This window comes from Saccostrea echinata, unplaced genomic scaffold, assembly GCF_033153115.1.
Source record: "Saccostrea echinata isolate AGI-Se365-2 ecotype Australia unplaced genomic scaffold, CSIRO_AGI_Sech_v1 ptg000040l, whole genome shotgun sequence".
Classification (NCBI taxonomy): Eukaryota; Metazoa; Mollusca; class Bivalvia; order Ostreida; family Ostreidae; genus Saccostrea; species Saccostrea echinata.
The window spans coordinates 5,540,860-5,561,046 of NW_026889789.1; the positions used below are offsets into that span (position 1 = coordinate 5,540,860).

The 20,187-nt window shown below is 32.4% G+C and overlaps 1 protein-coding gene and 1 long non-coding RNA gene across 2 annotated transcripts in view; both read left to right on the forward strand.

Moving 5' to 3' along the window:
- Positions 1–20,187, forward strand: part of LOC133200542 (uncharacterized) — a 241,529-nt gene that overhangs the window by 74,371 nt on the left and 146,971 nt on the right. The gene's annotated exons all lie outside the window — the stretch shown is intronic.
- On the forward strand, positions 4,943–8,502 carry LOC133200576 (uncharacterized). Its single transcript, XR_009722962.1, has 2 exons — positions 4,943–5,167; positions 8,403–8,502. It is a non-coding gene; the product is annotated as an uncharacterized LOC133200576 (long non-coding RNA).

Below are 20,187 nucleotides of genomic sequence, written 5' to 3' on the forward strand. Positions count from 1 at the left end.
TTTCACATTTTCAACTTCTTCTCAAGAACCACTGGGCCAATTTTAACCAAACTTACTACAAACTTTTAGGCATTCTTGGATGTAGGGAAGTATAAATTATTAAGATAAAGTCCCTATACAAGGGGAGATAATCAAGAAAAGACAAAAATAGGGTGGGGTCATTTTTAAAAAAAATTCTTCTCAAAAACCACTAGGCCGGAAATGCTGAAATTTATTGGGAAGCATTCTTGGGCAGGTAGTGTAAATTCTACATTGTTCAATTCATGACCCCTGTGGTAGAGCGGGACCAAAACAGGGAATCAAAGTTTTACATTGAAATATAAAGAAAAAAATCTTTAAAAATCTTCTCAAGAACCATTGGGCCTGAAATGATTAACCTTATGTGGAAGCATTCTGGCGTCGTGTAGATTCTATATTGTTCAAAACATGACCCCCGGGGCTAGGGTGGGGTCCCAATAAGGAATAAAGTTTTAAAATGAAATATAGAAAAAATATAAAAATCTTCTTCTCAAGAACCAATGGGCTAGTAAAGCTGAAAATCATATTTGAAAGTATGCTTGGATAGTGTAGATTTTAAATTGTTAAAAATCATGATAAGGCAGGGTCACAATATGGAGTCCAAGTTTTACATTGAAGTATGGAGAAAAAAATTTAAAATTTTCTATTCAAGAACCACAGGCTCAAAAAAGCTGAAACTTAAGTGGAAGCATGCTGATGTAGATTAGACTCTAAATTGCTCAAATTATAACCCCCAGGGCTAGGGCAGGGTACAATAGGAAATCAGTTTTACATTGAAATATATATGAGAAATCTTTCTCATTAAGAACCACTTGGCCAGAAATACTGAAGCTTATGTTGAAGCCCCGTGGATTAGTGAAGATTCTAAATTGGTCAAATCATGACCCGCAGGGGGGAAGGGCTGGGCCACAATAGGTATTATAAGGGGGGTGGGGGAAATCTGGTGAAGAACAACAGACCAGTTCACTCAGGTGAGCGTTGTGGGCCCATGGGCCTCTTGTTTCCTTTGGTTCATTGTATCCTTTGTCCTGTAAAGAATACCAATGCAGGTTCTGTTTCATTTAATCGACTTTTAGCAAAAAAAATGCTCTAAAAAGATCTTGAACATTTTTTTTTCAAAAGAAGTATAGATTAATATTTTCCTTTATTTGAAAAGTGTTTTTTAATCCAGAAGGCAACTTAATAAATGTATATAAGTAAGTATTTGATATAGGTCAAAACTATTTTAACTAAAGCCATATAACTTAAAGTTTAAACAAATATTCTGAAACGCAAAAGAAACGCAACAAGCAGTAATCTACAAATATTTGAATTTTTTGTATGATAATTTTCAAAAATGAATACAGTAAGGTAAATCTCGATTTAAAAACATCAGAGATTTGATAAATATGTTATCTTTTAACTTTAGAAAGTAACATACGCAGTACAGTTAAGTTGCCAAATGGAAATATCGGCGAATTTTTTGATAGAAAATACATTCTTTACAAGGATGGGCGTTTCTTTTTAGGACTTTACTATTATCGGACAAATGCAATGTGGTTGAAAACTACATGTTGAGGACGATTAGATTTCTTATTTAGACTTGTCACGTGACGTGGCAGTCACGTGATTTTAGCAAATATACCTGAAGTATTGAGGTCATTTATAATTTCTAATATTGCAAGGGCATAACCAAGTTAAAAATCTAAGTTTAACATATAATTATTTTCAACACTCTGTAGTTTGTGAAAAGTGCTGCGAACCTATATAGATTCTACTATCTAATTGCTAAAATTACATTTGTTGGACCGTATGTTGAATATTTTGCTAGTCAAGTACATTAAATATAGATATAATTAATTCATTTGCAAGATTTCAACAGGTTCGCAGCACTTTTCAAATATCTTCATACTTCTTGAGTTTATGTGTAAAAGCTTGTCATAATTCATTGAGGGTATGCCCTTGCAATATATCGATTTTTTACAACCCTTCTATCACCCTTGAATGGATCTGCATACAAATATACGACAGTATCGCTTGTCTAGGGAATGTACGGGAAGTATATGAATAAAATAATAATAAAAACATCGCATCCAAGTTAATGGCCTTTTATATATCTACAATATATATTTTATTTAATTACAAAATACAGTTTTCATTGTATAAATATAACTTGATCCGCCTCTCACTGCATACAAACTGCGTCAAATTTTACGATATGACGTCACATTGACAAGTGCATTGCGATCAGTAAATTGTTTATATATTGCTGTGTGGGATTTAACCAACGACAATGATGCATGCACTATTTAGTATTGATGTAGTTTAAAGCTATTTAACAGTTTAAAATAGCAAATCATTTCATTTTGTGGTAATTTGAAGAACTTATATTTTTGTGTGATGTCATAGTAAGCATTTCCCGTATAAATTAGGCCCCGCCTCCTTACTGCAGCCTTAACTGTGCTGCGTATGCCTGTTAAAACACCCCTACCCCGGTCATTCAATTACCGTCAATCTCGAGATCTGAGCGAAAGAAATATTTTCTGCAATTTTTAAATACCTGATTTTCAGATGATGAGGTCGAATTATCTGTAGCCTAGCAGTGTAGTAACCCTAGGACTTCCGGTCCAAGGACTGTCATTCATGCTTATGATACGTGATCCTGTTTAGGCGTGATGTAGTGCATATTTCCATCTGCAACTCCTTTTCACAATTATTTTGAGATTTTCCAGCTAGAGCAACGGAAATGCGTACTTAAGTCATTTTCAGGAAGTCTTGACAATTCTTCCGGAAAAGAAAGGAGAATTTATTTTTCGGAATATTCCTGCATTTCTCATGATGAACAGATGCAAACCCTTAAAAGCTCATGTTATTGTCAATTGTTTTGTTAAACATGCAATTTTTGATTTTTTGTTATGCGAACTCAAGCTTAACTTCCAGTAATGGCATGAAAATCATGCAAGCCTTAAATACCGATATTCACTAAGTTGAAATATCTTCAACTTAGTTGAATCCTTACTTTTTAGATAAAAAATTATATTCGATATATAAAATTCCCCCCTATAATAGGATGTTGCGTTTCTTTTGCGTTTCAGTATAAAATGCTGAGTTGTTTAAGAGGCAGTGCTTCTCTAAAGATGAATGATATGTGGTAGAAAGTTACAAGTATTTCCTTGCTACATTGAAAATACCTGACCTCTATGCGGTTAAATTACAAAAAAAAAAAATGTTGATACACTTCTATGTATTTCTTTGATTTCTTCATAGTACAAACCGGTAGCTCAATCGGTAGAGCGCTTACTTCGTGATCGGAAGGTCGTGAGTTCGAATCTCGGCCGCGACTGATCTTAGTCGATAAAAGATAGGTAGCAACTGTTTCTTCGACAAGCGCGCGGTTCTTCGAAGTGAAAGTTACGGGTCATTCGGATGAGACCTTAAAAACTGATGCCCCGTGTCACGGAAAGCGTTGGTACGACAGAGAAACATCAATGTTCAATGGCAGGAGTGCCTAGTAAAGGTCTAAATTTGAAGTCATTCTCCAGTATATGGTGACGTCTCTATATAATTGAAAGATTCTCGAAAACAACATAAATTAAACAATCAATAATACCAGGGTTGTCCCAGAAAAACGTGAACATTTTAAATAATTTTCGTTCCATTTATATCATAAAGTTAAAAATTGGCATGCACCATAACCAACATTTTTTTTTTACATAATGCACAGTAATTTCAATAAAATATCTCTATAAATAACATTTTTTTCTCTGATAAACAAATCATTCAAAGTAGCTCCCGGCGCAACACCGACGACGTCAAATGTAGCTCGTGCAGTTTTTGAATTTGTTCAGGAATTTTGCGTCTTTAAAAATTTGTGCGTCTTTAAAAAAAAATTTTAAAAATTTACTTCATTTTATTTTCTTTTAGTTACCGAGTTATCCATTTCACACGTACAACAGTTAAGAATAAATCAAGGCATTAATTCTTCTAATATACATTATTTAAACCCTAGTCATAAACTTACTGTAACTGTCTCAACGTATGACGTCCAACTCTAGACGTTCAGTTGGTCGTCATTTCTGTGGGTCTACTAAACGCTTGTTCCATCGGCTAACCAGTCCATCCATCTTTGAACCTCTTCTACTATGAATAAACCAGTGTTCGATGGATGTATTTGTGTCGTTCCAGCTCTCTTCCTGTATTAACAGGAGTCATACCCTGCTCCACACAGTACTGACTGATAATTTGGTGCGCCACATTATCGCAGGACGTCGCCGTTTTTGACAATATCTAACTAATAGTGTTTGGTCATATAACGTCATATTTTTTTTTCATTTGTGAAGTCAAAGTATTAATATTTTACACACGAGTACTCTAGATCACACTGTTTCTATGGATGTAATATTTGTCCATATATTATATATTATATTATATTTCCATATATAATGGAATATTATATTTCCATATAGCCATGCAATAAAGAAAACATGGATGGCAATGCTTATATTGAAAGTCATGAAATTGCCTTGCGCCGACCACCGATATTTAACACCCTTTAAATTCTGTTTCTAAATGACATTCCAACCTTATATTATTTGGTCCAAATGACATAAATATTATTTCCAAACATTGTGCCAAAAATGAATACTTTTGGTCAGGTACTTTGTGAACTATTTAAAAAGTTTGTGTTTTTCTGGGACAACCCTCGTAATACAAGGTTTACAGATGTCTTAGGTATCTGACTCCTGGTATACCTTTGTAGATTTAGCCCTACAAAGTTTTAGGAAATATTTTATATTAATTGATTCAAACAGTAATTTCTATTATCCTTTTTGTTTGCATGTGTAGATTATTTTTTATGATACTTTATTAAGTAATGTTAATTTGAATTCAGGTAAATGTACATACGTGCAAAATAAAATTAATTCTGTAGGGTTGATCAAGAAAAAATGCAGTGCTAAAGGCGAAGTTCTTACCATGAAAGAAATCACAAAGAAGTTGACTTTCTTTGACTTCGGGGGCCAATGTGCGTACTACGCCTGTCACCAGATTTACCTGTCCAGGAGAGCTTTCTATATTGTGGTGGTAGACGCTTCAAAACGTCTTGATCAACAGGTCGATAAAGCTGTATGTGATCAAGAGGGCAGTATTTTCAGTGGATGGACATATGGAGGTATCTTATTTTGAATTTGTATAAGGTCTTCAAACATTTAAGTAGAGACATATGAAATATATGGAGATAACGAACAGTATTCAAGCTCAAAAGTCCATTATACAATACAAAATAGGAGCAGAGCAAACACGGACCTCTCAAACATTAGAGGTGGGATCAGGTGCCATGGAGGAGTAGGCATTCCCTGTCGACCGGTCACACCAGCCGTGTGCTCCTTGTCATGATCGGGAAATAACGGAAAAATCAGTCGACAATTCGGTAAATAATGGCCTAACAATTAGTATGAAAAACGTCAGTCAGCATTTGACTCAATGATAAATTGTATTTGCTGACAAGGTCATTGTATCGACCATAGAACTTACGAAATGATGACTTTAAACGAGACAGCTGATATTCTTGTTTCATCAACTTATTTGTCAATAATTTACCTCGTTTTAGAAATTGTACATACGTAGAGCATGCTCTTGCGTATCGAATCAACTGAGAGATATATACCCCGTATGCAGGTGATGAAGGTATATTGCTGCATAAGTAAGGGAAGTTGACGATTGAAAAGTTAAAGTCATCACGTTTATCATAAAGCTTGGTTGTTAGATTACCATTAACGTCTTTTTCAAGTAAAATATCCAAATATGAAACAGATGTGTCAGACTCTGTGGTATCTTTTAACTCAAGTTCACCAGGATATATCGTATCGACATAAGAATGAAAATAATCATTGTTAATTGACAATACGTCGTCGATATATCTAAATGTCGAGTTGAACGTCACAGCAAGTGTTTTCTTCTTTTCACGTACAAGATTTTGGACAAATTCTGCTTCATATGAATACAAAAAAAGTAGGGATGTCAACGAATAGTCGACTATTCGACTGTCAGTCGAATGGACCGACGATCGAATAATGAAACGACATTCGAATATTATAATTTTAAAAATGCAGTTTAAGAGTGATAACGATATGGAATTCTCATTACAAAATTGAGAAACCGTATTTCCTCGGATACAATTGATAAGATAATTTTCCTCTACAAAAAACTTGATTTTCCGTGTGTGTATAGAAAGTACAGTAATTATAAATGCTTCATTACCGCGAGAATTATCTATCAGTTACTGCTTGTGTTGTTTTTGTAATAAATCAGCCATCAATATGTTTACTGGGCTTTGTAAAATGATTAATTGGACTTGATTTTATACGTTGTACCAATTATCTTTTATTTTAAGATTGCTCAAATGCAAGTAACAAACCATAGCTGTGATTTGCTTTGACGCTAATTATTAAAACAATTCGCTTGCATTTTTAAACTGCTAATAATTAAGGACATTCTGATAGCCAGAGCAATCAATTAATGAATAAGCAGTTACTAACTGTTTAATAATTTAACAACCACCTGGCGTTTGGATAGTGTGAAATTACCCCCCCCCCCCAATTTATTTCATAATAAGCTTTAAAAAATATCGGCTAGCAATTTTTGAATGCTCACTCTGCATGTACAGACCAATTTATGAATTCGATTGATGGGGAAATCATAAATTTTGGAGAATTAGATTTCTAAATTGTTTTTTCAAATAATCATGCTATCAAACGTTACGTTGCATTAATTCTTATGTTACTTTTTAAACATATTTAAGTAAAAGGGTTTTTGAGTTATAAATACGTCATGTACCAGTGAAGTTTGAAATAAAATTTTATTTTCAGAAAATGTTCCGAATAATCGACTATCGTTCGAATAATGGAATCGAATAATCGACTAAGGAAAATAAATATTTTGACATCCCTAAAAAAAAAGGTCTGCTAATAACGGGGCGCAATTGGTACCCATAGCAATTCCAATAGATAGTTGGAAAACCTGGTCTCCAAAAACCACATAGATATTGTCAGTCAGAAACTCAAGCATCTTTTTAATGTCAACTTCAGAGTACTTGTGTGTACAATCAGAATGTTTTTTAACAAAATAATTTTGCAAATGACCAATGACAAGGTAAGTATATTTACGAGTTCCATTTTTATTGAAAAAGCAGCTGTCAATGATATCAAATAGCCTGGACTTTAATTTATCGTGGGGAATGGTTGTGTATAAAGTTGAAAAGTCGTAAGTTTTTAAGCTGTTGATTTTGGTAAAATCTTGTGATTTCAAATTTTCCAAAAGTTCCTTGGAATATTATTGGAAGATATATTGACAACTTTGATGTTGTTCGTGTTTATAAAAAAAACGAAGAAAGAAGAATATCTTTTATTATCTGTGTCTAGCTAGCAAATGGTAAATGAATAGTAATGATTTGCTTGCCACTGCTTTTAAGTTGTTTGATCTGATATTAATTATTTTTAGAAGTCTGTACGCCATTTCATTAGATTTGGTTTTCAGTTTTTTTTCTTTCCATTTTAATTATGTTGAGATCAATTTTAATTTTATATAGATTAACCCTTATTTTATTAAATTCATTGCCCTTAGACTTTCAAATACTACCCCCATTTAAGACTTATTTCCCTATCTCAAAATTAATCAAGACAAAGTATATCATTAAATGTGAATCATGAGGACGAAAGAACCACGAACAAAAGTGAACCAGTTTGAAGAATAACGAAGGATTGTGGCACTTAAATTAATGATAAAAGTTTTATTCAAATTTATTCTTGAAAATGGTATCAAATAAAAAAAAAATTGAGTGCACTGAACGAATGCTACATGTAGTTCATGTAGAGATCCTTCAAATAAATACATGTACTACATAGATCAACATTTAAGAAAACAACAAAAAGCATCAAATTGAAATTAAATTTTTGTTTAACTTCAATTCATTGTTATTTTCAGATTTTTTTTGACTTTTAAGCATTTCAAACTTTAGTATCATTGAGTACATGGTTTCAAAGTTAGGGAGCATGACCCATATGAAATTGAAATAACCAGAAGTTGAAAATTTGGTTTAATATTTTTTTTTGTTAAATTTCTTCCCAAAATCTGTAAAGAAAGGTATGGTAATGTCATAGTGGAGGGAATTTGTATTAAAATGTTAAGAATATTGCTTTTCAAAATGTTCATCTTAAGATCTTTCGGACCACATCGGATAAATTAAAATGCAAACTTTCCTTGGAGTGTAGATTCGAATCAATTAAACCATGTTCCAGAGATAAAAAAAAATGACGAGCAATCTAAAAGAACTTTATTTCAAGTCATATCTTTTTGCATCATTAACAATCTTATATGTATTTTCAGACTATTTTGTATTCTGGATTAAGTCCATACATACGTATTGTGGTGTCGGGAAAGAAGGAGACCAGAGTCCTTTGGTCCTTATTGTAGCTACTCACTGGGAGTACAAGATTGAAGAGTACAAGGTAAATAACTAAAAAAGGACAACCAGAGCCAGTTAGTTTGTTCAAATAAATACAAATCTCTGGTGATGCATATTTTCATTTCTTTAATTTGAAAAATGAAGAAAACGAAGTGATTGATCTCAAAAATCGAAAAATAGTACAAATATGTAAAGAGGTATAAAACACGGACTCCTGAAAATTCCATAGGTGGAATCACGGAGCGCATTGTATTTAAGTCATGTAAGTTGAAATTAATTTCTTTTAGAAATGATCGTATATGACAATGTTTCTTTTTTTTAGGATAAAGAGGCCTTTTTGGAAGAATTGCTGAAACACCTCCCTAGAAAATTGAACCCCTCACAATATATAAAGCAGGATAACTGTTATTGTATCCAGTTTAATGTTCCTCTTCATAACTTAGAAAGTCGTATTGCCAAAATTGTAAGTGATTCGCGATGGATAGAAAAAATTCCAAAAGAATGGGCAAGGTTTGGAAATGATCTTTACAAGACAAAAGATAAAAGAATTCTCAATACATCAGTAATCGAATTATATCATGCAGAAAATGATGGTATCCTTCAAAAGAGTCAAGATGATAAAACATTGAGGAAACAGGATATGCTTCGCTTTTTTCACGATGCCGGTAAAGTATTGTATTTTAATGAGACTGGACTAAGAGAATCCGTAATTATTGATGTCCAATGGTTTGTTGATGCATTCAAAAATATCATCACCGATAAGCTGCATTTAAAAGGTGTCGCTGGGTCTTTAGAGGATTGGAATGAATATTATGAAACTGGAAATTTAAAAGACCAACTTTTGGAGAATATCTGGAAAGATTCAAGAGGGAATGATATAGTTTATCATAAACAGATTTTACTCCATTTCATGGAAAGACTAGGTTTGATGGCTATTGGTGAAAAATCTCACTATGTTCCATGTATGAATCGAAAAGAAATGACAGAAGAAATTCAAAATAGAATCATACAGACAGAGAGCAAATCATCCGTTCTTGTGTTCCGATTTGAAGTTTTGCCTTTTTTCTTCTTTTTCCGTCTTGTTGTTGCATTTATGCAAGAAAATGGTTGGAATGTTCTAAAGAGCAGTAATGGAATATCATATCTCTACAAAAATGTCGCTTTATTCGCTTTAGAACAGTACAATATCATCATTTCTGTCACAGAAGATTCCATACAGCTTCAAGTTCTACACTCTCTATTAGGGAAATCGGTTGATGAGGAAAAAACACATGAGATCCAAAGTATCATCGAAGAAAAACTTACTGAGATTATAAAAACATTTCATCGGAAACTAGTTTTTGTTAAGGGGATAAGATGTTCGATAGACAACGAAAAACCATTTGCAATGGAAATTCAAGGACATTTCTTAGAACATAAAAATATACAATTTGAAAGTAAAGAAGAGCAAGCATGTCCTCTACATCGAATGGAAGGATTCCACAAAATAAACGTATCTGATTTGAAGAAATATTGGACATTTTAAAAACGTCTCAATATATGTTTGGCTTAAGCAAATAAGCGTATCTATAAGGAAATCAAAGCCATTATTGAGAATTGAAAAAAAGAAATGAAGAACTATATTTGTGAGAATATCATGCTTTTCCGTTAAAAGAAAATTTAAGAGAAAAAGAATTTTGCTAAAGTTCCGCGAATTTTGACGATAGATAGACAGGGTAACATCCACATGGGATGTTTTGACAAAGAATATATGAATGAAAGATTTCAAATTGTTATCAGTGCATTCATTTTTGAAAATCGGACGAAAATCTTTGCTTTCTGAATGCTTCTTGTACATCATGTAATGAATCATGAATTCACATTTACATGGCAATGCATAATTATGCTTATATTGAAATTCAAGAGTATTCAGTATATATATCGTCCCAATCTAAAGAAAAGAATTATAATAGTAACTTAACTTAAGTTCACTTTAGTGTACTTAGTTAACCATGCTTTACTAAATTAAGTATACATAGTCACAGTTAACAATAGTAAACCAAAGAGTCAAAATAATCGATCAATTAAATCAAAGATTATAAAGTTATCACTATCGTGTCATTGTAATCACTACAGCAAATCAAAGTTTTCAAATAATAAGCGATAGTAAATTGACGTGTAAAAGTTACCTAACTAACAATAAATCAGTTTTCCGTGTTGAAATCCTCATATATAAAAAAATCAGTATTTTCCAGTATTACAAGACTGTAAGCATGAGAATTTATCCGTCTTAATAAGGAGAATATGTTTCGCTGTTTTGTATGATATTTATTGCTCTTCTTGAGAATATTTCATTCCTATGGAGACACCATCAATTACTCGGCACTCAGGACCATTGAGCAGTGATGAATATGTTTTGTACTAGCATCTACTGCGACACGGAACCTCGGTTTATACGGTCTCAACCGAAGGACCGGTCTCCACGTCCCATAGTGGGATTCGAACAGGCAACGTAAGGATCAACTCCTCACTCTGCAACTCTAGAGCAAATACTCTAACCACTGTGCCACGCAGGCAATTACGAGAATAAGTACCAAGGATATTACACCCGAGATAATTTCCTGAATGAATGATATATTGCTAAAAAAAAAAAACTGCATTAAGACATTGATGGGAGATGTACTACATGTAAAGGGAAATGGTCCTCATCGCGTGTTAAGGGTAGATTAAACTCATGAGTAAACGTGTGATAAACAAATCATGTACTCAGCACTTGTCAAAGTTTGACAATCCATGACAATTCCTCCCCCACTACCACCCCGACAAGAATTCTTATGGTTCTTTTAAAAAGTGATTAAATGCACATAGGAAATCACTGAAAAATATATCTATACATATACCGTGAGCTTTATTAATTGAATGTTTGTTGTCTGTCCTTGTTGTTGTCATTGTTAACTTTCCACCATTCTTTGTTAAAGGGAATTTTTTTTTTCAAAACGCGACACTTGGAAGTTATAAGGTGTTCACAACGAGATATAAAAATTTTAAGGGGCTATGGAGAAAAAAAAAATTTAGTTATCTTTCGAGAAGAACGTCAGGTCTTTTCGTAAAGGGGTGCAGTTTTTATTTTCCAACAAAATTTCGAAACTGAGGGGAAAATTACCAATAATTCCGACGAGTATTCTCCTATGGCGAACTTTGAACTCTTAAAATGAGAAAGGGAGAAACCAGCTTTTTGTCAACAGAAATAGCATATGACGTCCAAATCAAGAGTGTGATGTTATCCGAATTTCGAATATAAAATTTCCCACCAATTTGCATCGCAATCAAAAGATATCTCGATCCTTCTCCTTATTAAAGTGCTTAAATTTCAGGGCAGCAGGGTCAAAATTTACTTATAGTATTTTGATGACATTTGTGATTTATTGTGAAGATTTTACATGTCATGATATTTGCACAAACCGTAGTAAAACACAAGTTTAATCCATTTTATTCATTAATGTTTACATTTGATTGATAAAGTTACCTAAAAATTTCAAAGATTTAAATGTAATACATTAATGTAAGAAATTCAAAACTATCTATATCAATTTCCTTAAAACACTTCTCAACATCAAAAATTCAAATACACCTTAATTTGATTTGTTAGCTATGTCAATTATGATCAAACTATTCTGACATCCAGTGTCCAATAAAGATAGAAAGAAAAAATCTCTCCAGCTTCGGCTCTTTAGAAATTACTCTTTTTAGGCAATTAGTATGACACGTCAAAATTTCTCGATTTCTCTTATTTACTTTATTTTCAGTCTAGTTAATCCGTTCTTTGTTATATAAGCTGTCCGCGTAAATACGTATAATTAAATATATTACTTTTGGCCTTCTGAACAAATGGTTTCGTACATCAAAGAAAACTCGGATAGGCTGATGTTTTCGTAACGTTCAGTTTGATTGGTGAAATCATGTAAGTCCGTAATCATACTGGACAAAAATTGATGTTAGCAGTTTATTTCTTTCAGCTTTTTGTGAATAAGCTTTAACTTTCAATTTTAATCTTTTATATCTTTTTTTTTATTTTTTTTCAAATCACATTCATGTAAAATGAATCATTTTTAGAATTATTTTATTTCCTTTCTCTTTCTTTCTCAAATAATATTAAGAAATTAATTAAATCAAAACTTATTATTTTGAATTTACATTTTTTTTCTTATGTTGTTTTATTTTGTTAAATCTGTTTTCAAAAATGCACTTTAATCTGACCGTTCTATTCCGTAATTGTTATTTGCAATTTGTTTTTATGATTCCTTTTCAGTTAAATGTTTTGTAATTCTGTCATTTTGAATATGCTGTTTCAAAACATTTGTGAAAAAATTTAAGAATAGTTAGTTTTTAAAATGAAAGTGAAAATGTCTGTGACACACAAAGAAAAATGAAATAAACATATTTGCTATATTTATTTTTATTTTCAACAATCACATAAACAAGATGTTAGTTTAGGTAAGAGTTAGTTTCTTTCTTTCGACTCAGATATTTTTGAATTCCTTTGAGAATATTAACAATGTTTTGAAATCGGAGAATTTCGGAGTGGTGAATATGAGATCAACATCTTGTTACATGTAGTATATTTATTCGTTTTTATGATTTTCTTTTAAAAAAATTGTCCTGCTTTGCATAGATAAACGTCATCTTTATATTTTATTCACGGACTTTTGATCTGTACCAGTCAGATCTACTGTGAAAGCGAGTTGCTCAATAACCACAGAGCTGATCCTCAAATTTTCACCATGTTAACACCACTTTGAAAAATGGACAGATTTGTGGGATTTGTTTTTGTTAAAATCAACCTAAATGATGTTAGTATTTTCCCGAGTACAACACACAACTGTATTACTAACTGCTGCTCTGTGACGATCTTCAACATCATCTTTTTGTCCTTTTCAATGATGACTAAATATCTTCCGAAATTGATGTCTTTTCAACCAAGCAAAGTATTAAGCCATAACATTTTTTTCACTTAACGTCATATAATACACAAATTAATGTCAATGATATGCATTATATATTTTTTTTAAATATAGTTATTTATTTTAAACACAGCCAGAATTAAAATTTACTAATTTACAAACAATACACTAAATAGTGTCTGTAGTCATATCTTCTGTAAAATGGAGCAAAACAAAATGAAATATCTTCGATGTTCAAATTGGAAATTGTTACATCGATTCATATTCAGGATATGTCTTTTTGTTACATTGATATTAATTTGAGTATGATATGACGTTAAGTAAAAAAAAAGTTATGACAGAAGTCCTCGAACTTTCCAAACAACCTTCGATCTACATCCTTATCAGAGAAGCCTCTCTTGGTCCTAACATTTGCTAGAATTGCTGTTACGATAAATGGATCACTGTTATTTTTGCATGTCTGATGCATTCATCTTCTATCTATCCTTTTATTACTGAAGGACTGTCGGCGCTTTCTCTGTGTAAATACTGAACATTTTATTATGGAATATCAAGTACTCTATTCTTTTGGAATCTCAGACTCTTGTGTATTGTAGTGTCAAGAAAAAAGTACTTTCGTCTGAGGTTTCAAGGAGGGATTTTTAGTGATCAAGGTATGTATCTTCCATATATTTAAGAATTATAGAATTTTCTTTCTTGTGCCTTTGAAAGAAAATAAATCCCTCATTTGTAAATCTCGAGATTTTAACCAAGGAAAGACAACTTGATGTGCTTTGATTTGAGGGGTCACTCACTGCTGAACGAAAATTAGGGACATTGCTATGTGAAGAAACGTTAACATTGCCGCCTATGGGAAAGCAATTAGTGGACTGTACCCATATATAGCTTGGTACTATGGCTTTTGTGCTTTATCAAGATTTTCGATCTTGTTGTCCTTGAAGATGACCTTAGACTTACTTTTTGAAATAGCTGACAGTGCCGATATACAACTTCTTTTTGACATTTAAGAGGTAAGTCTATGCAATTTAGAATGTGCACTGTTTGTCATAAAATGTTTTGAATAAATACCAGCGTTAGAGTCTACTTGAACCTGGCCTTTGACCTACTTTTAAAGATATACTGCAGAGGGTTAAATTTAACTTGTGTCTTTTGAATTTAGAGGGGCAGGGATTTCATAATTATCATTTATACGTGTTCTTGAGCTCATTAAAATGTACTTTGCCACTGTATGAAATACAGTAACCACAAAAACTGAAATTTAAGTACTATATGTAGTTTTAGTTTTGAATTTAAAGTTATTTCTAAACAGAGTGTGTTGAATAAAGAGTAACCCAATTTTAAGGTTTCTTTTAACATATCAACGAAATTCAAATTTGGGTACAATGTAGGTGTGGGAGCTTTAAAAAGGTGTTATTCTGCTGAAGCAATCATTCCTAGGGATGAAGATCTGCAATAAAGCCTTTCTTCTGTATTGACAATTTGCTTTTTAAATGTATTCTATCATAAGCAAGAAAACAAGAGTTTGTCATAAAACCGTTACACATATTAAATAATACTAGAAATTTTGACAAAAATTTGAAATCATTTTGTTTTACACGTATCTTAATTTAAATAACAACAATCCATTTCTGTGTGGCAGAGGGGAAAAACATATAAAGCTGCAGTGTTTGTTAGACAGGCATATCGAGGATAGACAGAGTCCTGACCTAGTACATCTGCCACAGTTATATATAGTTATGTAATTTTAAAGGAACTTGTCACTTACTAGAGTTTAAAAAACATAGCGTCGTTATACATTTTAATTAGCGATGGACTATTCATAAGATTCTAGAAATATCAATTACGGAAGAACGATTTTCGTCGGGCATGTATATAGAAGAACATTCTTTATTTACACTTGTACACATCACTGATGCGATTAGAATATCACGATGGTAGCAGTGATAAAGTGTAGTGAAGGGTATCTCCAAGTAATTTATTTAATAAAAAAGGGAACTGTCCTTTTGTAAAGCAGCTATATAAATTTATTGCTTGTTTTTTTTTAAGATAAAAGTTAATGATATTTTTAATATACAAACTGAACAATGTTGTCTCATAGCGATTGCAGTTTGACACTTATCATCTTGTTTTATTTCACATAAACATAACAGAATACCGTATAAGTAGATATTTTAGCGAGACACAAATTTAGCGATTTCTCCTTAAGGACATTGGCAAGGTTCCTGGTCATTGTATAGAATTTTTCAGGAACTCTTGAGTAGGTTTAAATGTAATAAACAGGCTATATTCTGGATCGTTTAACCTACCAAGCCAACCTTCTTTTTTAGATTATGTCAAATCAGTGCTTTTACATTTCTCAATGCATTTCCTATGTAAAATGTTGATAAAAGCGACCTACATAATTTTCCACCATAATATTTCTCCAAAACCCACTTATTTCATATAGTTGTTATATTTTATACATTATTGTATCTTCATTTCCTTTGAATTTCAGATATATTAACTGCAAATGTATATATAGAAACAAGACATGGACATACCGGCACCGATCATGTATTTTTGAGTTGCTTTCCTTAACAGCTAAAATTGGTCAAGAGACTGGTTGATTTTTTCTATCATGTAATTGACTGAATTGATGAAACGCATTGTCATAAAAGCATTGGCACGAATTTATTTCTAACTTTTATTCGTAGTTACTAAATGCTGCTACCTTCACTCCTAAGAACTGTTCTCAATCGGCCTACCTTTCAGATGTCACATCTTTGCCCTTCCCAGCATACTGAGCATATCTATGGTAAATGACGACCTGTTGGCTCTTCGTCCCTGAATACAATGTACAACAAAGCCAGTGCTACATTTCTTTCTTGCTGTATAGATGATTCTACCTGTTGAAGGAAGTACACGTGCTTTTGTTTACCTCTGTGACATACGTTTTATTGGTTTTCACCGCTTAGAGAATTCTACACGGGAGATCACTCTCAATCACTATTTTATAAGTGGAAAAACCCATGCATTAAACTTTTTTTCTCCGGAAACCCCTGACTTGCCAATGTCCTTAAAACTGATATTTTATTTTAAGCGAGAAGTGGTTTTCGCGATTTTAAAATGCTCACTAAAGAAGCTATTACAAATAAATAGCAATTACTTTTTAGCAATATTCAATTTTAGCGATCTTTGCACCGTAGCAAAAATTAAATCCTTGCTAAAAATTTTACTCATATGGTAAAAAAGACTAATTATGACATGATGAGCTCTTGTCAGACTTTGAGCAGGATAATAAAGTTTAGAGTGATATCTAAATATGGACATAGACATGACAAAAGGTAATTTACTATTGTGTGTTTTCATCGATGAGCATGTTAGATTAATTAATTTCAGATTGAGGTGAGATGGAAAACGAGGCGAAGTGTCTTAGCAAACGACAGCGTATTAATCATCCAGATTCTCTGCAGGATTTCTATTGAAAGACTGCTAATTTTTGTCCAGCATGCAATTCTTCATGTCCATTATTTTTAGTTGAACTTCTTTGCAAAGCATGCATCAAGTCCAGTTTCATAAACGCGTAGGTAAAACAAAAGTGTTTTCCTTATTAAAAGCTTCCGAAGCACTATAGATAATTAAACAGAATACTGTACCAAAAGTTGTTTTCACAAGAAAATATTTTGTAAAGTATTACATGTAACTGTTGATTAGTGCTCCTCTGTTATATTTAGTCTTACCGTAGGCCACATCTATGATTTCAAAGTATGCTAGAAATGTACCTCTCTCTACACTCTCTCTGTACTTCCCAGGATTACAATTGAAATGTGTGTTGTTTAAGGATGCATTGTACTTTATATATATATATATATATATATATATATATATATATATATATATATATATATATATATATATATATATATATATATATATATATATATATATATATATATATATATATATATATATATATATATATATATATATAATATTGACCACAAGTCTGAAAGTTATAGGTTTTTGCAACCCCTTTGAAACTTAAGGCCATAGCATAGCATTTATTGTTATTTGCTTTAGCACCCGGCCATATATGGGGGTCCTGTATATACGTATGCTCAATTTGTTTTTATTCGTAATTTAAAACGATTTTATTAAAACATCAAACCTTGCCTTGTATGCTAGCTCTGCTCTAGTCTTAGTTTTTCTTCCGTGTTTCCTTATATATTAAAAACGCGATGAAGAGATTCCTTTTCATAAAAAACAAAAAAACATTATGTTATTTTTAAGCACTTTTGAAAGTGTCTCATTTTGTGCAGTACGGAATTTTAAGTGTTGCTTATATATATAATTGTTTTCTTAGTATCTTTTCTGTTTTCGTATCAGACTGAAGTTAAAAGCATTTTTACTTAAAGGTTGCATGCAAGATTTTTTTTTTTTTTTTTTTTTTTTTTTTTTTTTTTTTTGAAAAAGGGGAGTGGGTATACCACAATAAAAAAATAGTAGAGGGGAACCGGCCTTTAAGTGAACATTTTTATATTAAATTAAGACTATGTTTAGGAAAAATGGGATTGGGTGGTGTGGCAGTCCAAACCCTCCGGATACTCTTTGCCTAATTTCGATAATTATTTAAAAATAAAGATCTGTTATTTTGTTGTTGTTTTTTCGTTAGGCTGTACGTGAATGCATTTTCAGAATAATTCTGTAATTATTCAGAAAAAAGTATTTTCAAAGATTTAAAGCACCCCGGTTCTTTTGTAAAATGCAAAGCGTATTGTCAATGTAAAATATTTCAATGGAAACGCATTGCAGTCAAATAATCAAAATCAAATCTATTTACTAACTCACTAGAATGTGTTTTTATGCTGATTGAGGAATTAGGATGGATATCTCAGTCATTTACTGACAGATATTGATTGAACATTGAGTTGTTACAAAATAATAGAAAATGTCAACATATTTAATTAAATATATTTTGTTCATAAATGGAGGAAAAAATATATCAAAGCATAGATAAACGCCAAAATATTTACCAATACATTTTGAAATTTCTTATTTTGCTTTTCAAAAAAAAATCATAAAACAATAAACATTCAGGTTTGCATGTTCTCAATTTGACTACAGATACATTACACAAAAAAGAGAAAAAAATACATTGCAATTGCTGCTATGCAAAGTTTTCCGATTTTGTGAGAACAGAAATAAATACTTTAAAAATCTTGTCTTATTTTAGTCACGTTTTCCTTGCTGTATTTTCTAAACATGCTGAAATTAAAGCCAGATATGATTTAGTGTGCATTCTTTTTTTCCATCTGAAAAGTTCAAAAATACCCTCAACAAAATAAGTTAAGGGCCAAGTAGAGAATTTGCTTTCTTCAATATACTGTCAATTAAATTGTCCAAAGTAAACATTTAAACAACATTTGATCGGGAAGACAAAAAGAATATCCATCAATGCATGTTTTTAAAGAGAACTATCAGTCAGGCTTTTGTTGTCAGTATCCGGTATGACCATATGTAACTCTGATATCTCTTGCATCAATTTTAGAAATTAAGAATAAGATTCGGGAGGTTAGCCTTGGAAATTATCGACCAAGCTCTTCTGGATTTAATTCAAGCGATTTTGCCAGCCAATCCATCCCCAAGAATATTTTAATCAAATACGAATTGGACCATCTCACATTGTGGGATTCGGCAATGTTATCCATCAAAAGAAAAGTGTAACTAATCTTGCCAGCTTGAGGCCTAACATTAGGTGCAAGAACGTCATCCCTGTAGCAAACACCGGTAATAAATCACTTTCTGTTGACGTAAAATATACATTATCTTATAACTGATGCTTGCAAGAACCAATCGTGACCCATTACAGAACCGTTCATGTTCAGCAACGCAACAGTTTTTGAATCGCTAGTTTTTTTTTATTCTTCCATGCACCCTAGACAAAAGCTTTATTCATCGTCCCAAAACACTTCTTGGAAAAGATGTGGGTCCCAGTTGGCATAATCTTGAGCAAACCTGAATGATGGTTGCAATGAACTACCTTCATAGCTTTGAATAGAGATGTTTCTGAATATGAAACGAATCCGAATCTGAAAATGAATATGAAACGAATCTGAATCGGAGGGATCTCGATCCCGATTTGAAAACTAACACATATTTTACACTGAGGATATGATTACTGATTTTCCCCTGTGGTATATCAATCTGTAACCTGCACGAAGAGTTAAAAGTGTCTGTGCCCCCCCCCCCCCCCCCCCAAACCACCACCACCACCACCATATCCTGGAAGTAACAAGTCCATGATATAAATCGTATATGGATATTATGTTTGTATATTACATGTAACAATGGTGAAAAGGTAAGAATTTATGAAGTAAGCTAGCTTGATTACTTTTTCTTGGGGGCTGGGGAATGTGTTTAAAATGCTAGTGAACTAGGAATTCTGCTTAGGGCGGGGAGGGGGACATACCAATAAATTCCCAAAGGTGAGATAAATATTCAGCCAGGGCCTTAGCGTGGGTTTCCAAAAAAAATTCTGACAAGCAAAAAAACTCCTTAACTGTCCAAATTCTCGACCTTACAGCAACAAAAAGTGTATGTGTGTGTGTGTGTGTGTGTGGGGGGGGGGGGGGTTACAACAGTTTCTAAATGAAAATTTACTATAGAAAAATACTTTACACAGAAAAAAGTGGGAGGGGCCCCCTGGCCCCGTTATACGAGTTTGTCAGCCTTTTACTTTTACTCCGACTCGGAAATTTTTTTGACAAAAATCCCAACTCTCTCCAGCCGTGAAAAACACATTGATATAAC